Source organism: Notamacropus eugenii, chromosome 1 (genome assembly GCF_028372415.1).
Source record: "Notamacropus eugenii isolate mMacEug1 chromosome 1, mMacEug1.pri_v2, whole genome shotgun sequence".
Classification (NCBI taxonomy): domain Eukaryota; kingdom Metazoa; phylum Chordata; class Mammalia; order Diprotodontia; family Macropodidae; genus Notamacropus; species Notamacropus eugenii.
In genome coordinates, this window is record NC_092872.1 from 522,890,970 (window position 1) to 522,910,374 (window position 19,405).

The 19,405-nt window shown below is 39.4% G+C and overlaps 1 protein-coding gene across 8 annotated transcripts in view; it reads left to right on the forward strand.

The window, feature by feature from the left end:
• The first annotated feature begins 2,715 nt into the window (after window positions 1-2,715).
• The window catches only part of OGDH (oxoglutarate dehydrogenase), a 95,560-nt gene continuing 78,870 nt past the window's right edge, over window positions 2,716-19,405 (forward strand). For 3 of the 8 annotated variants that reach the window (XM_072633756.1, XM_072633765.1, XM_072633763.1), the window contains exon 1: window positions 2,716-2,873. The gene's annotated coding sequence lies outside the window, so the exon portion shown is untranslated. Of the gene's footprint in view, window positions 2,874-5,272; window positions 5,688-18,522; window positions 18,587-19,405 lie in introns of those variants that run through there. The other 5 variants (XM_072633757.1, XM_072633764.1, XM_072633758.1 and 2 more) reach the window with 5 other exon arrangements.

Sequence of the window (19,405 nt, forward strand, 5' to 3'; positions counted from 1 at the left end):
TTTTGTTTTTATTTTTCTGTGTTGATGTTATTTACGCCCAGTTGAATGTAAGCTCCTAGAGAACAATCTTTCTTTCCCTTTTTTCTTTCTATCTCCCGAACCTAGCACACAGTAGCTGAGTAATATATCCTTGCTGAATGAATTAATCTAGCAATTTTTCATATGAAACTGAGGCCAAGAGAGATTAATTAGTTGTCACACAGGTGGTAAGTAAATAGTACAGGTGTAATTTGAAACCATGTCCTTTGATTTCAGATCTTAGCATGAATATAGATCTTTACACTGATTAGTATAAGGCACCATAGTTGCCAAAATATATGGAGCCAATAGAGTGCCACGGAAAGAAAGGGCTGATCTCGAAGGGATCTGAAATCAAATGCTGTCTCACTTGCTTGCGTTTATTTGCATTACAATTAAGTTTTTTAAAAGCAAACTTACTGATTTTCTGAGTCAAAAAAAAATTATTCAACTAACCTATATGCTTCTCTAGTCCCTCTTTTATGTCCCCTCCTCTTTGATTTCCTTTTACCTGCTTCCTGTCAGCTGTCTCTGCTTCTACTACTTCAAGCCTCAGAGATTCAGTTCCTCGTTTACAAAATAAGAAGGTTAAACAAAAGACCTGTAAGGTCTTTTCCACCTCTGATACTCTATGGGCCTTTTGAACTTTTTTGACTGCACTCATTTCCAGCTTCTTTGGCTTCTCCAGCTGCACTCATTTAGGACTTTGTTCGCTTTTCCCTCCCAACTTGCGTTCAGCTTTTTTGTATTGTCTTCTTCATAAGACTGTAAGCTCTTTGAGGGCAGGGACTGTCTTTTTTGGTATTTGTATCTCCAGAGCTTAGCACAGTGTCTTGCATACAGTAGGAACTTAATGAATGTTTATTGACTATAGTTTGTAATACTGACTAGAGTTACTGAGGCTTTATGTGGAGGGTGTAGATTATGATTCAAAATACTCATGCTTCCCTGTGTTGACCTGAAAACTTGGTTAAGAAAAGGCAACAGGCTAATTGCATACATTTTATGATTTAATTAATTAATTAATCAATTCCCTATTAAAGATAATGGTAACATAATGCATTATGGAGCCAGAAATGTTCTGGCTACCCAGTGCAGAAATCTTCTGGCTTATATACATTTTGCCGGGAGAAAGGAACTCTCCTAGTTGAACAAATCATAAATTTAGTAAGACAAGACAATTAACAAAGTAATGTTGGTCAGGCCTTGGGATTCCAGCTGGGTAAACATATGTCTCGGTGATAAAGAAGGAAATCCCACCACTAGTAAGTGGCAGGCTTCCTGCCCTAAACAGGTAACTGACACAGGAAAGGGTAAACAATGTTCAATAGAAACCCAGAATGCCTATTTTTTCTTTACCATTAATATCCCATAACGTAGTATGTGTCCATTATTCAAGATATGTCATAGGTTAAAGGTCTCCCAAGGAGTGCAGAGTCAGCTTTGGCTGGCTTTTGCTGACATAGGAAGAGGCATTCTCTGAGTTTGCTTTAGAGAGAACAAAGAGATTATTCCAAAATTTTATATTAAACATTATCACCTGTCAGACAATATTCTTCCTTGGCTATTTTTTCCCCCAGGGCTAAAGTGCAGGGTCCAGAGTCAGGAAGACCTGAGTTCAAATCTGGCCTCAGATACTTACTAACTTCATCAAGTCACTTAACTCTGTTTGCCTCAGTTTCCTCATCTGTAAAACGAGGTAGGGAAGGAATAGCAAACCACTTCAGTAACTTTGCCAAGAAAATTCCATTTGGGGTCAGGAAGAGTTAGATACGACTAAACAACAAAAAGTTTTTGTTGTTATTGTTTAGCCTAGCACAAACAAGTTAAATGATCTAGGTTTCACAAAACTAGTGAGTACACCAAGAATAATTTGAAGCCAGGACTTCCTGAGGTAAAGTCATACCAGAACACCTCTACAACAGCTGTTCTTAACTGTTCATCTGTCATGGATCCCTTTTTGGCATAATGGCAAAGCCTATGGACCCCTTCTCAGAATAATGTTTGTAAATGTATAAAATAAATTACAAAGAATTACAAAGGAAAAAAGTCACATTGAAACAGCATATTCCATATTAAAAAAATAAACTTCAGAATCCCCATGTGAAAGAGGCTGCTGCTCTCTAACCTACACGTACTTATTCCTATTATCTCATGAAAACATTAATATTTCACTAATCCAATCAAGCGACTGGTGGATAAATGCTTGCTGAACTGAATTTAACTAAGTAATTATTCCATCTCAGATGAGGTTCCAGCCCCAGCTGTCAACATCTAAGGAAAGGCAGGGCCCTAGAAACGATGACTAAGCGCTGTGTGACCCGTGCGGAAAGAGTCGAGAACCCACGTGCGGGCGGGGGCCCCAGGTGCCTCCCTGCTTGGCCCCATCTTTTCTACCGCCTTCTCCGCGCTGCGCTCCAGGGTCTGCGCGCGAGTCCAGCACGCGCGCCCTTCCACTGTCACAACATTCCATTGGCCCTGGACGCCGCAGAGACGCGGAACACTGTGACGTCACAACTCGGGCACAGTGGTCCCTATCTCTAGAGGGGGCGTCCCGGGTTAGGCCTCACAAGCGACAGCGGGCCCAAGGGAGGAAGGTCCTCCCGAGAGGCAGCTGTCCGGTTTCACGCGCCGGGAGTCCAGAACTCGGGGGTGGCACAAATGCATAAACTAGACGAGTTAGGAAACTGAGAGCCCAAGGGCGGTGTTTCACCTTCTCCAGGCTCAGAGGGGGCGGGACAGGCTGCGTGGTGACGTAACACGCCGGGCGGGAGGGGGCGGGGCGAAGGCACTGGTGTTGCCGAGTGTGGGGGAGTCGGTACCTCATTCCCGGGTGGAGCCGGAGTCGGAAACAGGTAACTCCTTTGCTCCTTCTGTTTGTTTGTCTGGGACCGGGGCTAGGTCCAGGACTGGGGCTTTTGCTCCGTGGGCTATAGGGGCGGGATAGCTACGAACAAGAAGCACGGACATCGTGTCCTTGCAGCCGCCGCCCGGGTGACTTGGCCGGCCCTCTGGAGGGGGAGGGGGTTTGGGACTAGGGGGTGGGGGGGAGAGAGAACGGGGTAGGGAGGAGAGTCAGAACCAGGATGAGGCTGAGGGGAGACGGGTGGGGATGAGAGAATTCTGAAAGACTTTCTCTGGAGCCAATGGGCAAGGCTGGAGCGGTTTGCGGGCGAAGATTGGCGGCTGCCGGCGCGCGCTGCGGGTGCCGCGCGGGCGCGGCGAGGATTCTTATTGGTGGCCTGGGATGAGGGGGAGGGGTTACTTCGGCGGGCGGATGTGAGGGAACCAGTTGCTGCCTCCTCTCCCGTGACCCACAAGGTCGAGGGGAGAACATCACGTGGGCATTGGAAAGGAGGTGATCTTGTCCGGACACCTCGTCCCGTTTGTCCCTTCCTATTCTAAGTCGGGTCTGAGCCACTCCCACCCCCATCCCTCCAATCCTGGGCACGCCCTACTGCTCCTTCGAGTGTGTGGCTGCCTTGGGAGTAGAACTCGCCCTCCCTTTTGCCGGGGGACCCGCCCCGCCCCGCCCCGTCCCGCCCGGGAGTCCCGCCCACCTGGCTGTCCAGCCCGGCTGGAGAGCGGCCGGCGGAGCCCTGGGTGGGACGTTGTAGCCGCCTTCTTGTCTTGTTTGTGCCTGGGTCTGGCAGAGCCGGAGTCCCCTAGTGGAACCTGCGTCTTGGATGTGCATTTCCGCTCGGACTCTCGGTTCCTTAGATTTCGGGGCTAAGGGAGGTCCTGGAGGAGACTGGAGGCGTTTTTACAACCACACAGTTACTTTTTTAAAGCCTATTAGTTTTCTCTAAAAACTAGGGAAGGAGCAGGGCCCTTGAAGGGGCAGACTCATCAAGGACTTTATTTTTTGACCTCTCATTTCCGACCTTGCTATATTCCCCCTCAGTTATCTTTCCTTAAGAGACTTACGATATTATCTGCTTCTCTTTCCAAACCTCTGGGAATGAGAAAAATAGTAGTTACAAAGTACTTTTAAACTAGTGTATGAAGTTTAACAGACCTAAGCTGAGTGGCACCTTTCCATAGAGCCTGCTTGTTCTAGCAAGAATATCTTTGTGACAAAGTAACACTTAAAATGTTAGAAGGTTGGCCAGTTGATGACCTTTCAGACAAGGCTGTGAGGCAATAGAAAGACTTAAGATTTTGAAAGAAGAGGATGTAGGTTTGAATCCAGGCTCTTCCACATGCTAACTATGTGTGACCTTGGAAAAAATAATTTCACTTTTTCTCATTTTCTTTTTTTTATGTAGAGGATAACGTGCTTTCCCCCCAATTTTTTAACATTTTTGTTTAAATTTTTGAGTTCCAAAATCTTTCCCCCTCACTTCCTCCCCTCCCCCCTTCCTGAGACAGTAAGCAGTCAAATATAGGCTATCCACGTGCAATTATGCAAAACATTTTCATATTAGTCACTTTGTACAAGAAGATTCAAATAAAAGAAAAACATGAAAGTGAAAAATAGCATGCTTCATTTAGTATGTATTCAGTCAATATCAGTTCTTTCTCTGGAGGCATATTATGTGCCATCATTAGTCCTTTGGGATTGTCTTGGATGGTTGTATTGCTGAGAATAGCTAAGTCACAGTTCTTTGTGGAAAGTGTTAGTGTGTATAATGTTCTCCTGGTTCTGTTCACTTCATTATGCATCCAGTTCACAGTTTACAGGTTTTTCTGAAATCATCCTGCTTGTCATTTCTTAAAGCACAGTAATACTCCTATAATGGAGTCATATACCACAGTTTGTTTAGCCATTCCCCAATTGATGGGCATCCCTTTGATTTCCAGTTCTTAGCCATCACCAAAAGAACTGCTATAAATAGGTCCTTTTCCTTTTTTTTGAATGTCTTTTCCCCATCCTCATTTTCTTGAAAGGTTAGGTAGCAGATGACCACCTCTAAGGTCCCTTCCAACCCTCCATCTCTGATCCTAAAGGAAGAAGGGGATTTGTAGCTTCTCTAATCCACGATCTTTGACAATTCCCTTAACTCCCTGTTCTTCACTTAGGAGTCTCATTTATTCACACTTTCCAGAAGTTCAGTAAAGTGTTTTTAAATTAGTAATAGGGAAATAAAGTGAATTATCAAAGGTCTGCAACATGACTAACCAAGCCCTCAGAATCTTATTAATGAAACTTTTTTTTTATCTTTTAAAGGAAAACAGTTTTGCCAAACTCACCTTGTCTGCTACTCCAGTCCATCTTTTCTGACCCCACTTTCTTTTCATTGCCTTTTGCCAGCTTCCTATCTAGAACTGAGAAAGGGAGAGATGGCAAACTTCATCTACTTCACTAGGCCACAAGAGGTACTATCTCAGGAAGGAACTTCCTTGGTGCTGGCCTCATCTGTACCTTCAGTAATTGTGGCCACTTTTCCAGTTCTCTGAGTAGGCTTTCTTTGACCTCAGCAGCCAGAGTAACCTTAAGTAACAGTGAGTATCTTGGTCTCAGGCCACATGCTTCTATTTAAAGTTGCTTGATCTCTGAAAATCAACTGAGAACTGCAGAGAACTGCTTTAGCTTCTCCAGGATGGAAGACTGTCTTCCCAGTGTTGGAGTTATCCTGCATACCCCAGGATGCCCTTTGCCTTTTGTCAACCCAGTTGATTGTCCAGTTGCTTGGATCCTATTTTAGGTACCTGTTTTGATTTATCAGGTAACTGTCACATTACTTATATTTGTTTTCCCAATTTTTTTTTTTATTCTGAACTTAAGAAACACCCCACAAAATGAACATTACTATATACAAAGTGGAACAGAAAAAGGGAATTATATGTGAAACCACAAATCTCTACTGCATAAATTTCAAAGTTTCTATTCAGCTCTAGTATTTTCATCAGGAATACTTGGGAGTATTCTCTTTCAAAAGTCCATCTTTTCCCCTGTAGCTTAATTTTTTATTTTTAAATTAATTTTTAAATCAGTGAAAATCCACCTCCTCTTCCTCCCATATCCCAGTCTCCATTGGGGGGGAAAAAACCCGGAAATCTCAGTTACAAATGTTATTTATTTTTGTTTACTGCTTTCCTAGCCTGAGGCAGCTGGATGGCTAAGCCTGGAGGCAAAATAAAAAAAATCAGTCAATAAGCATTTATTAAATACCTACCATGCACCAAGTTTTTTGCTAAGTCTTAGAGATACAAAGAGGCAAATGACAGACCTAATCCTTGAGGAGCTCACAATCTTATGAGGAATACATCAAACAAACACATATATACAGGATAAATAGGAAATAATTAGCAAAACGACTGCACTAGAATTAAGGAGAAGTTGGGAGAAGCTTCCTGTGGAAGGTAGGATTTTAGTTGGACCTTAAAGGAAGCCAGGGGAAGCAATAGGCTGAGAATGTTTCAAGAACTGAGTTCAAATGCAGCCTGGCACTAGCTGTGTGACTGACAAATCACTTAACCTCTCTTGCTTAGTTTCCCCAATTGTAAAAGAGGATAATAATAGGACCTACTTTCAAGGGTTGTGAGGATCACATAAAATAATATTTGTAAAGTTCCTGAAACATAGTAGCTGCTTTAAAAACATGCTCATTTCTTTTTTTCCTTCATTTTCACTTACATTCATTCTTGTGAAAGTAATTTGGTGTATTACTCTTAACTTGGTCATTACTCTTGAATGTTAATCCTTCCCATTTAAGAATTCAAATTTTATTAAAAGGCGCTATTGGTGAATCTAAATTTGGTATTTTTGTATTGGCTCAATTGCCTAGTATTTTCTTATTTTGTCTCTGATGATATAGTGTTGTCTGGATTCTATGTTCCCGTCCTCACTAATTCTCCTGGTTTTCTCTAGCTATACCCCATTCCTAGAATGTTCTTCTTCATTTCCACCTCCTAGCTTCCCTGACTTCTTTGAAGTTGCTAAAATCCCACCTTCTCTAGGAAGCCATTCCTGATCCCTCTTAATTCTAGTGCCTTTCCTTTGTTGATTATTTCATTTTTATCTTGTATATGGCTTGTTTATACATAATTATTTGGTATTTCCTCCATTAGACTGTGAGCTCCTCAAGGACATGGACTGTATTTTTCCTCTTTTTGTATCTCCAGTGCTTCACACAGTACCTGTCGTGTAGTAGACACTTACTAAATGTTTATTGACTGACTGATTGACTTTTTTGCTAATTCCTTTACCCCTTCCCCCACTCTTAAAGGTTCAGTATCTTACCTTGTATTTACTGGCTCCTTGCTAGGGATCAGTAACCTTTCAAAAAAGTATGTCCCAACATCAACCTCTTTTCTGGTGGCCTGCCCAGTGAGGGAGGGGAGGGTACAGAGGATAAGGCATATAATATGATGGTACAGGGCAGGAAGAGGTTGTTGATTATCTTTTCTTTGAATGTGGAGGAAGTAGAGGAGAAAAAAAGGCAGACATTAATGGTCAGGTTTTCATGGGGAAATGGGGGTGATATAAGAGATAGCAGTTACTGGCCTGTAGGCTGTCCTTGGCATATGTGCATAGGTTACTGACCTTCGCTCCACATACTTCCATTTTCTTCTCCTGGAGGGCCTCCCCCAGCCCCTATACTTGCCTGTTGAAATCTTAGCCATCCTTGATGGCCCATGTTGAATGTGCCCTCTTTCAAGAAGACTTTTCTGATTTTCCACCCTGATGTAGTGGAAAATAGCACTGGATTTAAACTCAAGGGATCTGGGTTCAAATCCTGGTTCTGTTACTTAGGACCTGTGTGACTTTGGGTCAGTTACTTCTGAGGGGGCTAGATTTAGATACTCCTTAATATTCTTCCAACTCTAAAAATAGAAGTTAGAACTGGAAGAGATTTTAGAGGCTATCTAGTCCAATTGCCCCTTTCTACATACAGAAAAACTTAAAGTTTCTTTTTAAGGAAGCTGATGCACAGAGGACTAGTCCAATGACATCTAGCTAGTGAGCAACAGAAGCAGAATTTAAACTTAGAATCCTTTGACTCCCAATTCTGTAATATACTGTCTCCCAGTGAACCCAGTTTGCATCTTTGCATCTTAAGACAGTTTTCACATATTGCATTGTATTGTAGGCTGTACCTATGTCTTATTTCTATTCTATTAGCCTATAAACATTTGAAGGGTAGAGAACAAGTCTAACTGTCCTGTATATCTGCCACATCTCCAGCATTTCCATACATAGCAGTTGCTCATTAAATAAACGAACAGATACAAATGACTCCTAGATTTCTATTTCTAGTCACCAATAATGTTCTTACTGAACATTTCCATGCGGATGTTCAGTCTCCACCAGTGTTCAATGTGTCTGAAATGCCATCCCCTATTTTTCTCCCAGTACTAGCTCTACTTCTTTATATTCCCATAAATGATGGTATCATTCTTAGAGTCACCCAGGAGCAAAACCTGAGTCATGTTGAGTTTTCCCTCTCAGGAAGCAGCCCTGTGGTGTTTTATATAGAGTTATGAACCTAGAGTTAGGTAGCCTTGAGTTCAAATCCAACTTTGGACATTTAGTAGGTGTATGATCCTGGGCAAGACATTTCACTTCTGCTCCTTTAGTTTTCTCATCCATATAATGGGAATAATAATAATAGCAATTATCTCCCAGAGTGGTGTATGTAAAATTAAGATAATACTTGTCAAATGCTTTGCAAACCTTTTAAGCACTATTTAAATGTGAGCTGTTTGTATTATCATTCCCTTGTCCCTGACAGCCATTAAGTTATTGAATCCTGTTGAATTTTTCCTGATTATTCTTTTTATATCTCTCCTTTATTTTTCCATTGTCACGAGTTTGGCCTTCCTTTCCTTTACATGTGGACTGTTGTCATAACTTCTTGGCTGTTCTGCCTGGATCATACATAGATCATAGGATTTGGAGCTGGAAGGAACCTTGAGAGATCATTTAATTCTACCCGTTAATTTTATAAAAAAGGAACTTGAGGCCCAGAGGTTTTAAAGCTCCTTTTTACCAAGACCACACAGATTTCTGAATCCAAATTCTAAACTCTTTGTTGTGTGTCAGTCTTGGTAGTAAGAGAGGCCTGCATGTCTGCAGTTCCAGAATATACTAAAACTTCAGATTTATCGTTTCTGCCCTCTGCTCTGGAACCTTCAACACATTCCCCTGAGACTTTATCTTAGTTTGTCATTCGAGCCCCTAAAAGGTGACTCCCACCTGGTAGATTAACTGTCTTTTGTCCCCACCCTTCTCCAGTATGAGCTTTCTGTTATAGTCAAGCTATGCTTCTCACTGGCTCCAGCACATATCTTGGCATTTCTTTATACTTTTGGTCACAGTTTTTTCTGCCATGGAATATCGTCTCACTTCCTTTTCACCCAGCCTCTTCCTACTCTTTCTTCAGGGACAGCTCAAGACCTTCATCTGCCTTGAAGCCTTCCCTGTTCCCATCAGCTTAGACCCTTTGTTATTTCCCTGCCCCACAGAAAGACAAATTCTCTTAATCTTGATTTTCATTTTGATTACAGACTGAAAATTGTCAAAGACTCAAATCGTACTAATCTTTGAGGATCTAAACAGGAGATATCCTAAAGGTGCCGAACAGAACATTTATTATATACACTCCACATTATCACATCAGTGGAGAGTCCGAACCAGGTAGCCTAGTGGATAGAGAGCTGGTTTTGAAGTCAGAAAGTTCTGGGTTCAAGTCCTGCCTCTGATACATACTGATATATAATCAGTACCATTTTGTGGCCTTGAACAAGTCTATCTGTGTCCCCCAACATAGTGTAAGACTCTAAGTTGTACATATGCATTCGAAGAAGGAGATTTGGGGGAGCTTCCTATATTAATAAAATGACTGGTTTTGTCAAAAGATTTATTTACCAGAACTGTGATTTCATTGGTATCAGCAACTCCTAGGGGAGGTAACTCCCTGCAGCAATGCAAGTCAGAACCTTCTCTATAACTTATAGTCTGATTAAGTCACTTGCCCAGCATCACAGCCAGAATGTGTTAGAGGTGACACTTAAACCCTGGGCTTCTTGTTTCTGAGGCCAACTTTCTTAGCTCACAATCCACTACATTACACTGCTAGCTAGCTATATACCAACACCCACACCACACCATACCACACACCCTCTGCCTTTTGTTCATTTTCAAATGTTAGTATGGTCTTATTTTAATTCGACAAACATTTGATTGTTGACCTCTATAAGCCAATGTGCCAGGTGCATCTAGGAAAAAGCAAGGGGGAATGCATCAATAAAATATAAAGTAGAATTTGATTTGTAAGCCCTAGTGCTTCAGGGGAGGGAGAGATTCCTTCTGCCTAGATTAGTTGGCATTTGGACTGGGCCATGAAGGGAAGAGTAAGATGGTAACAGGTGGCAGTGGAAGAGGAGGGTATAAGTAGTTAAATATAAACAAAGTTGAGGAAATAGGAAATTGAGAAGCCTGTACAGGGAAGGGCAAACTGTCTTGTTTAGCTGAGTTTGGGTGACAATGAAACTACTGTGTGGTAAGGCTGGAAAGATAGGTTACAGTTGGAGTAGACCAACTAGCTTGCCAGGTATGTCCTCTCAGGAGAGAGCAGAGACTGTGTCACACACTTCTGTGCTTCTACCACAGATATCAGCATGGACCTTTGTGTATGTTGTTGAAATCTTTCATTTATGTAGTCCTCTTAATTATGTGTTACTTGGTGTAGCTTTTATTTAAAGCTACAGTTTACAATCTTCTGTAGCATCAGTATTTTATAATGTGGCAAATGTTTGGTATTTGTTGAAGCCCCAAGCTCAGGCTTAATCAAGAAGATTTTTTGATTTTATGTCTTCTATACCATGGTAGTGTATAGAGTACTGAAGAATAAAGTGCCTTACTCAAGGTGAATTTCAGTAAGTGCTTTTTTTTTTCTTTTAATAACTCTGGATTCTGCTTTTTTGGTCTTCTCTCTATGCCTGCCTACAAAACTGCCCCAAACCAGATTAAAATATCTTTGGAAAATGTTTAATAAAATAAGTAAAAATACAGTAAGGCAGAGATAATGATAATTTGTGGTTTTCTAAGTCAATATGCAGGGATCCTTTTTTATTTGCTTTTGACACCACTACTTTAACACATTGGCTCAGTGTAATGCCAGATTCAAATTGGTACACCGGAAAAAGCATACTATTTCTTAGGATCTTATAGCCAGTGAAGTATAGGCTTTTCATCCTTATGTATCCTAAGGAGAGTTTCCTACCCCTGTCATCCCCACCCCCTTTTTCCATTTAGTGTTGGCCTCTGTCCTGTCTCTTCTCTGTTGATTTTAGATCTGAGAGGAAGTTTTGGAACTGCTTGAATGGCAGAAGATGTAGCTGGTTTGGGCTGACTCAGCCTGTGTTTTCTCTAGGGACATGAGGATTCCTACAAAAATAAGGGCAAAGTACACAACATAAACTTTTACTGCTTTTTATATTTGGCCTCAGATTCTCCTTTTCTACTTCCTCCTCTTTTATAGTCATTGTTGTTTTGTAATGTTGATCAAGTTCTGGAAGTACTAACTACTCTTGGAAATGTAGAATAGTATTTCAGGATATTCTGTAGACCTTAATTTTACCATACCACATGTTATCATTGTTGACTAATTGTTACTTGTCTTACTTGCAATAGTTAATTAAAGGAATATGGTTGATATAGTAGAGACTCCTCTAAGAAAGCAGGAAGAATATTTGTGTTTTCTCCTAATATTTTTTGCCCATGTTTTAGATGGAGTATAAATAATTACAAGTCAATTTGCCCCTTAAAATTAAAATTTTATTTGACAGTTTATCTTCCCCTTTTCCTTTCTCTGTCTTTTTGAAATATCATCTTTTATCTCATGATAAAAATCATGGTTTCTCAGCTCCCAATTAGCTTTCCCCTAAATTTTACCGTTAAACAGAACCTTCAACTCTAGAAGATGCCATGCATTTCATATATAACTGTAGTAAGAGGATGAGACATGATTTGAAAACAAATTTGGTTAATTATTATGTAAAAAGTAATTTGAGATTTGATGGGCTAAAAGTCATTTGATCCAGTCTGCTATTACAGTGCTAGGGTAAACATAGTTTCTAAAACTAATATCATGAGCCACACAGTATCCTTGTTAATTAGATACCTTAGAAAATCTTTGTATAATAACAACTTCATATTTTGATTACCATAAAAAACAGAAGTATGGTGTTTTAAGATAAGATGCAGACATCCCAAAGATGAATTGCATAAGGAGCTATCTCTTCAGGCTTAGTGGTTAGGAAGACAAATACTAATTTCTTTGAATAAATGAAATATATAGGCTCATGCTCTGAAAAATTATTTGCTGACCTTAGAATCATCTGTCAATTTAGGTTTGTAAACTGCAGAATTCCTATGAAGGAATGAACACAGAGAACTGTAATAAAATACCACTTGGCTCAGAGTCAGTTAATTGGCTCTGCCATGAATTTTGGCATTAGGAAAATCATTTCACCTTCTGGGGCCTTAGTGTTTACATCTGTAAAATGGTGGGGCAGGGGAAACAATTAGATCATCTCTGAAGTCCCGGATCTTAAAATCTTGGAATGTGGGCTTGTTGGACACAGCAATTTTTAGAGCTCTAGGTTACCTCTCATGATCATCTAGTCCAGGAAACTCAGAGAGGTTTGGGCCACATAGCAACTATTAGAGAAAGAATTTGAATCCAGATCCTCAGACTACAGTTAGGAATTGGAACTTCAATTGGGAGGATGAAACCAGGTAGTAAAAACTAGGAAAACTCTTGAGCTAGTACAGAATACCTCCAAGACTACCCAAGTAAAATCCTTACCTGTTCAAACCTAAGAAATATAACCATAGAAAAGTTAAAATTTGATAAATTAATATTAAAATCTCCCTTGGAGGGGTAATTGGCATAATTCTGGGTTCCTGTGCACCAAATTCCAGGTATTGCTTTTTTGATAATCCATAGTCTCTTCCTGCAATAGGTATTATAAATGTGTGGGTTGGGCTTCTCCTACAAAGAACTTAGCTTTTTAAGTTAAACTAGCTAGCTAGCACCTTGTGGGATGACGAGAAATTGCTTATCTGGTTTAATGAGAGGTATTTGGTTGTGACCTTTGTATATATACTTTGGAATCTATTATTGCAAAAATTCTTGTAATCTGACTTATAATTGGGGCAAAAATCCAAATGTCTTGTTCTTTTTTTCATAGTTCCACACCCGAGTGGGATTTGATAAATTATAAGAACAAATACAAAATCTACAATAGAGGCATTTCTCTCCCCATCCCCCATTTCTATTGACTTGGAGGGTCAAATCTGAATGTATATTAATCTATGTATGACCAAAGAAGGGAATAGAAATATTAAGTGCCTACTACACGATAGTCACTATGCTCAGCACTTTACAGATATTGTCTCATTTGATCCTCACAACAGCCCTATCAGGTAGGTGCTATTCCTATTATATATTTGAGGAATCTGAGGCAGACTAAAGGTTAAGTGATTTGCTCAAGGTCACACAGTAAGTTTTGGAGGCCAGATTTCCAGTGCCTCCCACAGCGTCTGGCACATAATAGGTGGCACCTAATAAACATTGACTAATTGATTTTAATTTAGGGCTTCCAGACTATAGATCCAGCCTCTCTATCCATTGCATCATAGAGTTGCAGTGAGATACAAATAATGTAATCAGTTCAACAAACATTTATTAAACATCTTTGTATAAGGATCTGGGATTACAAAGCCAACAATGAAATTGTTCCTGTTCTTTGAGTTGGGAGTAGGGATGGTGGGATTGGGGGAATATAATATTTACATAGGTAAGAAAATACAAGGTAATTTGAGGGCAGAAAATAGCACCTAGGGAGGAAAGGGGATTAGGGAAGGCTTCACAGAGTTGGTGGCACCTAAGCTGAACTTTGAAAGAATATTAGGATTTGGAAAGCAGATATTAAGGGGGAGGGAGGTGGTCCCAAGTGGTGACATTATTTGATTTTTCAACTGCATATTTCCATTGGGCTGGAGCTGATAACCCTAATTTATATAAATTATAACTTCCAATGTTACAAATTCAAATATATGCCTAGCCATACGTTGAAGGCATGGAGGTTGACCTGTGTGAAAATATAAAAGCAGGAGATATCTTTAGTCAAGAGAGACCTGAAATTAATTTAGGGAATATTTTGATCATTCCCCTGTACTCTAATAGCAGTATGTTATTGTAGAACTAGGGAGTCAGTCTTCAGAAACTCCTGTCTTGATTCTGGGTCTGCTGTATTCCTTGGTGCTTACTTGAGTTTCCCACTACCTCAGAGCCAGGTGCAGAGGGAAGGCAAGACTACTCAGCTCCTGTTTTATTTCTGTTTCTCTTCCACCAAAGAAAATACTTTGAAACTGTTACTGTAAAAATATTAGAATAATAATATCCCAGGATTCTGAAAAAAAAATGAAAATATTCCTGGAATAAAGTAGATATAAGAAAGATACAAGAATGCTGAAGGCAGATAAGAGTTATCCAGATTTTCAAATGGGGGGAAAAGGTAAATTTCACAAATTCCAGAGAGGTAAGTTAGAATAAGTGACTGGATAGTCTGTAAAATACTTATAGAAGCAATGTAGCATTACTAGTTAGTGGATAGAATATTGGGCCTGGAATCTGGAAAATAGGAGTTCAGATGCTGCTGTGAACACTTGCTACCAATGTGGCTCCTAACTTGTATGCACTTTTTAGGCAACTCCTTAAACCCTTAACTGTTAGTGGAGAAGTTTCCATAAACTGGAATGCTGGAGGGAGTTACTAGTAGGACAGTTATATCATGGGCTTATGAAATTAAAAGCAAGGCAAAATAACTTCCCTTTTTTGAGACTATCAGATAGAAGATTCCAGCAAGGCATTTGATGAAGTTTCATGATATTCTGGTGAACGAAGTAGAGCTATATCAGAACATCAGTGGTATAATTTAGATAGATTCACAGCTAGGTGCATCACTGTATCCTTAGATTGTTGATAAATGCATTACTGCCAATCTTTCCTGCCTTATTGTGACCAACATTTTTATTAAGGTATTAGTTGAAAACATTCTAGTCATTGTAGATGCCTCATAGTTAAGCATGTCTAAAATGTTGAATACCGGGGAGGAAAAAACACCCAAAGTAACCATAAAAGTTAGAATGGTGGGCCAGAGGCAACAAAATGAAATTCACCCAATATAAATGTAAATCCCACCTTAAGTTTTAATAAATTCTTTTCGAACAGGATGAAGTAAACCTTGTTCTTTTGAAAGACATTTAAGGATTTTAATTGACCATGAGTTCATTATGACCTATTAATATACTCTTAGGCTACCCCTTCCTTTTTTTTTCTTTTGGAGACCAGTAATTTAAGAGTTAGTAAAGCAACTCCTTGAATCAATTCATATTAGCAGCTCTTCTTCATTTTGTAGTCTTAGAGAGTTGCTTCTGAGTCTTGACAGATTTCAGTGACTTGCTCAGGGTCATACAGCTGGGATGCATCATATAGGTGGGACTTGAACTTCTGACTCTGAAGCCATCCCACTCTTTAGTAAGTCATATCTCTTTTCCAGGCTAAACAGACCAAGCATATAATAGCATAGACCAAGAAATGGGAGACTATTTTATATTAATTACTAAGGCACATTTACTTAACACATCAAGATTGGCCAAGCTCCTTTACAACCACCCACAGAATAGGGCAGTGCAGAGAGTTGGCTTTGGAGTTAGAGGACCTTGTGATCTAAACCCCCATTCTACCATTTGTTCCCTCCCTTTGTGATCTTAGACACATACTTAATGTACCTCAGTTCTCTTATTTGAGGGCATTGGACTTGATGGCCTCTGAGATTCCTTTTAGTTCTTAATCCATGATTTCGAAAGAGAGATGTTAAAACCTTTACCCCATTACAGATGAGGAAACCAAGGTTCTGAGCTTGTCTGTAGTCACACAATTAGTAAATAACTGAAGTAGGAGTCTATGAGATTTCCCAAAAGGTATTTTTTCCCACTCTGTCACACTCTGTCACATGGCCTCCCTAGGGAGTGTAGTATCCAAATTACTGAAATAAGACTTGACTCTAGTTCTAGAGTCTTCACTAGTCAGACTGTGGCTGGAGAATTGTCTAATTCTGGAGCTGTTTAAAGTGAGACTTTTACATACTGTGTCCAAGAAGACAACTAGGTGAGGAGAGTTCTGATAACCTTGCCATTTGAGAAATTTGGACTGTTTAATTTAGAGAAGATTTGGTGAAGGGGAGTGGATTGCTCTCTTAAAATATTTGCAAGTGGAAGTATACTTACCCCTTATATCTCCAAGGGACAGAACTGGGACCAAGAACTATAGGGAGACATCACAGCTATTTATAAGGAATGTTACAAGAAATCAAGAACTAAGGCCAATATAGGTGGAATTTGCAGGGAGACCAAAGAACAGCTCAGAATAAGAAAGAACTTTTTAGTAGCTAGAACAGGAAGAGAAAGGGTTAGGCTGCCTTTCTAAGTAGTGAGTTCCTATTGTTAGAGGTATTAATGGAGAGAACCTGGCTTATACCTGTTAAGAATATGGGATGGAGGTGCACTAGGTTTGGGGTTTCATCATAAAATCATGCATTTAGAACAGAAAAGGCTCCTTTGAAGTCTAGTCCAGTCCCTTCATTTTACATTTGGAACAGCCCAGGGCCAGTAAAGTTAAGTGACTAGCTTGCATTTATGCTTAGGTAGTAAAGCTGGACTTTAAGCCAAGGTCATGTGATTCAGGGTCCCATATGCTTCACTACATCATGCTGCATCATGCTTAATTAGATTGGACAAAGGTCTTTTCCAGCTCATAGTGGATGTGATTCTTTAATGTCTTTGTAAAACACAAAGTAACTTAGGCTAAGAAATTTCCACCAACCCCAACTTTCAGCTTTTATTTCTTGTATCCTTAAAGGTGTCAAGTGTATGTTAACTGCTTTGAAATCTTTAGGGAAGAAGTGAAGAGATATTTTCATTTTTAACATCGTAGCAAGTTCTGTGCAGTTTTGCAAGCACCATGATAACTTGTGGTTCCCAAGAATTTTCTTAATGAAAATGTTGAACCTTACAAGAAGAGCCTCATTGATGACTCCTAAATGAAAAATGGAGGTCTCCACTTTAGTAAAGTGATGTGTCAGGGGGCAATGTAGTGATATGCCCAACTGGCATTATAGAGGATGTAAACTGGATTAGTATTTTGCTCAACAGCACATCTGCTCAGAATTCATATTCTGGATAACTTTTGTGGACATTCCCTGATACATCATCTATGTGTACGTCATTACCATAATGATGTTTAGGAGGAGCCTTTACACTTTGGGCATTCCAGGCTGCAGGTAATCAGTTATGGCATTTTGTATGAAAGGAACATATTTTTAAAATTCTCTGAATCTTCTGTTAGACAAATCTATATCTAAAGACCTACAGATAGTAATACAAAATTTGTCTTTAAAGTCAACCTTTCCTTATTAGAGAGCATTTTAAGGAATCAGTTGAAAAAATATTTAAAAATACTCAGTTCTTGTTTGATCAAGTGTTTCACTCTGTAACTTTTTTAAAAATTATTTTATTGACATCTTTTGTTTTCATTTCACCTTTATTTCCTATATTCTCTCTCCCTCCTCTTGTACTCAGTGAACAGTCCTTTCTAACAAGAAATAAAAACCAAAAAAAGGCAGTTTAGTAAAACTAACTAATACTAGTCAAACCTGAGAGTATCTGATACATACCACATTCATAATCCTCCACCTTTCTTCAAAGAGGGAAGAAATTTTCTCTAGTGCCAAGCTTGGTCATTATAATTACACATTAGCTTTGTAATTTACTTCTGAAATGAAAGATTCATTAATAGTACCATTTTATAAATTAAATTGTCACCTATAAGAACTGTATCCTCCACTTTGGAATTTATCTCATGCTTGCACACTTGTAAATAAAATTATGACATTTGTGTCTTTATGAATAACTAAGTTTTCACATAGTTTCATATAGTACAAACAATTCAAAATTATTCTGTATTGTTAGCTCTCACAGATACTACCTTTCCTTCATGACTAGAATTCTTAAGCCTTCATTCCTTTTAATGTGCTATCTAGCAAATTGGAGAACATAAAGAAAGAACAGTCCTATAAATGATATAGGATTTTAAAGTAAGAGCTTTGTACTAGTGGATAGAAAACTTAGCTGTAGCCTTAATCTGCCTTGAAGAGGGGTTTTATATCTTTCGAGTGAGATGATGAAGTAGTCATGTTGCCCTTCTGCTCTGATTTGTATGTAAAATGGTGTCTGGCTTTTTATGACCCTCCTTGGGTCTCAGTTTCCTCCTTCATAGAATGAGGATAATAATGGCATCTACCTCCCAAGATTGTTGTAAGTTTAAAGTAAGATATTTGTAAAGCACTTTGCAAACCTTGAATGCTAGCTACTATTATAATTATAATAGTAATAATTATTACTACTATGTGTATTCATAAGCTTATATTTACATAGCATATTTATTAATGTTTATATTTACATAGTACAAAATCCTTTCTGTACAACAGGGTGGTGAAGTGATTATAAATACTATCCCCATTTTATAGATGAGGACACTGAGACCAGAAGACAGTAAGTACTTTATTATCATCTTACAATTAGTAAGAGTTATTCCCTGGAGTAACGCAGTTCTCTAGAATATCAGTTGCAGTGTCCTCCTTTACTGCAGTGATGATTCAAAACCTTTGCAATACTATTCTTACATGAAATGCCCTTCCCCTACAAAGCCTAGCCATTCTAGCCAGCTGAATTTCTGTCTCTTACATTAAAGGTTTTTAAGATTGTTTCCAGTCCACAATGATACATCTTCTAAAGGGTAACACTTGATGTTTGTACCTTTCATTGGCACGTAATTGTTTTCTTGTGTCTGTGTCTTGTCAGAGTATTTTCTCTGTTCTTATTTGCATCTCCTGGCTTCCTTCAAATCCCGGCTCAAACTCCCCTTCCCTAAAGAAAGCCTTTTCCAATCCTTCTTAATTCTGGTGTCTTCCCTCTGTTGATTATTTCTAATTTATCTTGTTTGTACACAATTGTTTGTCTGTTGTTTCCTCCTTTACATTATGAGTTCCTTAATGGCAGGGACTCTGACTTTCTTTGTGTCCCCAGTGCTTGGCACAGTACTTGGTATATAGTAAGTACTTAAGAAATGTTTGTTGACCAACTTACTGTCTGGGTTAACATTCTAGGATTGAGCAACCAAGTTGTTTTCCCATTTCTCCAGAATAACTCTTCTTACTCCTAGAGTCAAATGAGAGGACTTTCTCCTTTTTTTCTACTGGTACCTTAATTCCTTCCCAATGAAGAATTGCTTGCCCACCAATCACTTCTGGCGGACGTTTTAGATGGGTCAAGAACCAAATCCCCTCGTTGGGGAAGGCAATGATATAAACA